General features: G+C 46.9%; 1 long non-coding RNA gene across 1 annotated transcript in view; it reads right to left on the bottom strand.

Annotated features, from left to right (window-relative positions):
- Nucleotides 1-4,413: 4,413 nt before the first annotated feature.
- Nucleotides 4,414-5,178, bottom strand: part of LOC139026983 (uncharacterized) — a 7,303-nt gene continuing 6,538 nt past the window's right edge. Inside the window, exon 3 of the long non-coding RNA XR_011479001.1 lies at nucleotides 4,414-4,708. This is a non-coding gene — a long non-coding RNA (uncharacterized lncRNA). The remainder of the gene's footprint in view (nucleotides 4,709-5,178) is intronic.

Genomic DNA, 5,178 nt, shown 5'->3' with positions numbered 1-5,178 from the left:
GGGCATTTGGTCTTTGTTTAGACCAGAGGAAAAGAGTTGCCCCTACTGGGCCTCCAAACCACTTCAGCAGCATCTGGTCTCCCATTCCAGGGACTGACCAGGACCAACCCTGCTTAGCGCAGAAGCAAGCCAAGCAGTGTATGCATGGGTGGTATGCTTGCTGGCATACCACCCTGAAGTTACACCAGTCCCTCCTTGCATGAAGAAGCACCACCACAACATTGACTCGCTGCCACCCCGTGGGTTCACGGTTGGGATTGTGTTCTTCAGGCTTGGCAGGCCTCCCCCTTTTTGTCTCCAAACATGCACGTGGTTCATTGATGGCCAAACATTTCTATTTTGTTTCATCGACCAGAGGGAACTTTCTCCAAAAAGTACGATATTGTCCCAATGAGCAGTTGCAAACCGTAGTACTGGCTTTTTTATGAGCGGTTTTGGGCAGTGGCTTCTTCCTCTGCTGAGCGGCCTTTCAGGTTACGTCGACTGATTAGGACTCTTTTACTGTGGATATAGATACTTTCGTACCCGTTTCCTCCAGCATCTTCACAAGTCCTGTTGCTGTTGTTCTGGATATTGATTTGCACTCTTCGCCACCAAAGTACGTCATCTTAGGAGAACAGAAGCGTCTCCGTTCGGTGAGCAGTATGACGGCTGCGTGGTCCATTGGTGGTTCTATACATTGCGTACTATTGTTTAGTACAGATGAACGGTGGTTACCTTCAGTCATTTGGGAAATTGCTCGCAAAGGATGAACCAGACTTGTGGAGGTCTACAATTGTTTTTCCTTTTAATATCTTTCCCATGATGTCAAGCAAAGAGGCACAGAGTTGAAGGTAGGCCTTTAAATACATCCACACCTCCAATTGACTGTAGGCTATAATTGACAGAATTTATCAGAAGCTGCTAAAGTCCATGACATCATTTTCTGGAGTTTCCCAGCTGTTTAAAGGCACAGTCAACTTAGTGTTTGGAAAACTTTCTGACCCACTGGAATTGTGATGCAGTGAATGATAAGTGAAATAATCTGTTCTGTAAAACAATTGTTGGAAAAATTACTTTGTAACGGCTTTCGTGGCGGTGAGAGTAAGGGAGAGGCCAAAGCGCAGCGTGATTAGTGTTCATCTTAATTAATGAATATCAAAAACTGAAACACTACAAAAATTACGAAAACCAACGAAACGCGTGAACCGAAACAGTCTCTGAGTCTGGTGCAGACAACAAGACTGAAGACAAACACCCACCAAAACCCAAACACGAAAACAGGCTACCTAAATATGGTTTCCAATCAGGGACAACGATTGACGGCAGGGTAGCTCAAGGACGTGAGGCGGTAGCTCAAGACCCCTGAAGGTAGCTCAGGACTGAGGGTAGCTCTGAACTGAAGGGCAGCTCCGCGACTGAGACAGCTCCGGAACTGGACGGGCGCCTCGCTGACTGGGGGCGCCCTTACTGCGGCTCTCTGACTGGCGCGCGGCTTCTGGCGGCTTCCTGACTGGCGGGCGTTCTCTGGCGATTCCTGACTGGCGGGCGGCTCTGGCAGGCTCTGACTGGCGGGCTGGCTCAGATGGCGCTGGACAGAACCGGCCGCCAGGGGCGCTGGGACAGCGGGCATCTCAGGCGGTCGACTGGACGGACGGGCAGCTCAGGCGGCCGCTGGACAGACGGGCAGCTTCAGGACGGGCGCTGGACGACGGGCAGCTCTGGCCTTGCTGAGAGCGCACATAGGCCTGGTGCAGTGGTGCCGAACTGGTGACCGGGGCTGGGGGACACGCACCTCTGGCGAGCTGCGGTCAGCGAGAGACAGGGACATACTGACTCTTGGGAGACGGCACAGAAGCCTGGTACGTGGTGTTTGCACTGGTGGTACTGGGTGGTGCGAGGGGCTGCCACAGGAAGCTGGTACGTGGGCTATCCACAGGGAGCTGGTGCGCTGAGCTGGCACAGGACGTGCAGGTTTGTAGGGAGGCGCACAGGAGCCTTCTGGTGCCGGAACTTGGTGCTACCGGACTGGAACACGCACTTCTGGGCGAGTGGCAGGGGAGCAGGAACAAAACACCCCGGGTTGTGAGGTACTCTGGAGACTGGTGTGTGTAGCCGGCATCAATCAATGTTCCGGAACTTTAACAACATGTTTCCAGGATGGTACTAGGAACATGGACCACATGTTGCATAGACAGCTAACACGCTCCTCAGGGCGTAATACTGTCATACCCTACGCCAAACCAACAGCTCATCTCTCTTCACTCTCCTCCAATTTTATCAACAACTCCTGCCGAATGTCTCATAATCTCCCCTCCATGATCACTCTCTTCCAATTCCTGTCCCAATCAACATCCTCAAGCATTTCTCAGACTCACACCTCAACTTCGCCGACTGCTCTGATTCCATCCTCGGCTCTTATGGTAAGACACGGAAAGTTGGGCGCAGGTCTCCTGACTGAAATGCCACCACTCCCGTGGTATCCCCCCCCCCAAGGGGACATTTTTGGGTTCTGCCTCTCGTCTTCCAGCCGTTGCTGCCGAGCGCCTCGTAATGCCGCCTCTCGGCTTTTGCTGCCTCCAGCTCTGCCTTTGGTGAGCGGCGATATTCACCCGGCTGTGGCCCATGGTCCCTTGCCGTTCTAAATAGTTCCTCCCATGTCCAGGAGTCCTGAGATTAGGTTCGGCTGCTCTTCTCCTGCTGCTGCTGCCGCCTGTTACCACGCGTGCTGGCCTTTGGTCCAAAAGACATTTGTGGGAAGGGTTGAGAGTGGTTGAAAAACAAGTTTTAATGACTCCAACCTAAGTGTATGTAAACTTACAACTTCAACTGTGTATATATATATACTACAGCAAGATAATGACCCGGGACATAACTCCAGGCTATGGGGTTCATCCTACAGCAAGATAATGGCCCAAAACATACCACCTGGCTATGGGGTTCATCCTACAGCAAGATAATGGCCCAAAACATACCTCCAGGCTATGGGGTTCATCCTACAGCAAGATAATGGCCCAAAACATACCTCCAGGCTATGTCAGAACTACCTTAGAAGAAAAGTCTTCAAATCATGGAATGGCCAGCACAGTCTCCATCCTTAAACCCCCATGGTGCAGGTTTGGGATGAACTGAGCAGAAGGTTGAAAGCAAAGAAACCCATGTAACACGTGGGAATTTCTGTAACAGTGTTGGGAAGAACATTCCAAACAATAATTCGATTTCCATTGTAGAAAGAATGCCACGAGTTTGTTCGGCTGTTATGTCTGCAAAAAGGTGGCTACTTTGATGAGTCAAAAAATGTTTGATTACATTTTGATAAATAAAACAACTCCACCATTTTTTTTTTTTTGTCTCCAATTGTTTATTTGTTTCGATGCTTTAATTTCAGAGTACATTAAGACATTCAACTGTATGAATTTCAATACAAACTGGAAAAACTGAGGTGTTCTAAAAGTTTTGAAYGGTRGTGTACATTATACATAGGCTGGTAAGGCTAATGTTAGCAGGCTAGTTGGCTAGAAACCTTGCAAGTTGATTTGTAACAATAAATTCAGAAAGTATTTGCTTGTTAGTTTGATGAAAATGTAATTGAAACCAGTTGTCATGAGTGAAAATTATTGTTTAACTTGAAGTTATACATGTAAATTAATTTCTGTTGGAGTTTACATTATAGTACCACTACTTAATTATCCCCAACATCATTCTGAGATAACAGTATATATGTGCATTTACCCATGATGCAGACAATTACATTGATGGAATCTCCATTCTATGTTCAATAGTAAAGCTGACCTTCCCCCAAGGACTGAGTTGGGAAACCCTGCTCTAACTGGATATTTTTGTCTCTCAAATTGAGATCAAAGTACGATATACAAAATATGATATACTTTGTCCATTTACATGGAAATTCATTTTGTGAAGTCAGCAAACAAATCCACAAACACAATCCACTTTAATACATGCAGTAGGGAAAACACTGGAAAGTCAAGCTACATTCAGAGTCTCTGAGGACTACTGACCCACCATGTATTGGACCTGCACCTGTACTATTTCTCACTGTTCAGAGGCCTATACTGACCCACCATGTATTGGACCTGCACCTGTACCATTTCTCACTGTTCAGAGGCCTATATTTGTCCTATGTCTTAATGTTCAGCAGCCTACATCTTTATCTCCTCTGTGTTTTATCTCATGTCTTCTCATGTTACCTAACTCTGTAAAACTCTTTTCACACTGGGAGCAGTGGTAAGGCTTCTCCCCTGTATGTATTCGCTCATGCGTTTTCAGGTTACACAAGTGGGTAAAACTCTTTCCACACTGGGAGCAGTGGTAAGGCTTCTCCCCTGTGTGTATTCTCTCGTGTGTTTTYAGGTTACTTAAGTGGGTAAAACTCTTTCCACAATGGGAGCAGTGGTAYGGCTTTTCTCCTGTATGCATTCTCTCRTGTATTTTCARGGTCCCTAATGTWGTAAAACYCTTTCCACACTGGGAGCAGTGGTAYGGCTTTTCCCCTGTATGCATTCTCTCATGTATTTTCAGGCTCCCCAACATTGTAAAACTCTTTYCACACTGGGAACAGTGGTGAGGCTTCTCCCCTGTATGTATTCTCTCRTGTCGTTTCAGGTCCCTTAMCTGGTTAAAACCYGTTCCAAACTTGGAGCAGTGGTAAGACTTCTCTCCTGTGTGTATTCTCTCATGTTGGTTCAGGTGGGCTTTAGAGTTTTACCCACTTGTGTAATCTGAAAACACATGGAGAATACACACAGGAGAAAAGCTGTACCGCTGCTCCAGTGTGGAAGGAGTTTTACCCACTTACTAACCTGAAAACACATGAGAGATTACACACAGGGAAAGCCTTACCATTGCTCCCAGTGTGGAAAGATTTTACCACTTAAATAACCTGAAAACACATGAGCAATACACACAGGGGAGAAGCCTTACGCTGCTCCCAGTGTGGAAAGCGTTTTAACCAGAAAGCTAACCTGAAAAACATGAGAAATACACACAGGAGAAAAGCCTTACACTGCTCCCAGTGTGGAAAGGTTTTAACCAGAAAGAGTACCTGAAACAACATGAGAGAATACACACAGGAGAAAAGCTGTACATTGCTCCCAGTGTGGAAAGGTTTAACCATTAAGTGACCTGAAACGAACATGAGAGAATACACACAGGAGAAAATCTGTACTATTGGCTCACAAA

Source organism: Salvelinus sp. IW2-2015, unplaced genomic scaffold, assembly GCF_002910315.2.
Source record: "Salvelinus sp. IW2-2015 unplaced genomic scaffold, ASM291031v2 Un_scaffold6605, whole genome shotgun sequence".
Taxonomy (NCBI): Eukaryota; Metazoa; Chordata; class Actinopteri; order Salmoniformes; family Salmonidae; genus Salvelinus; species Salvelinus sp. IW2-2015.
This window is presented reverse-complemented; position numbering and strand designations above follow the sequence as displayed.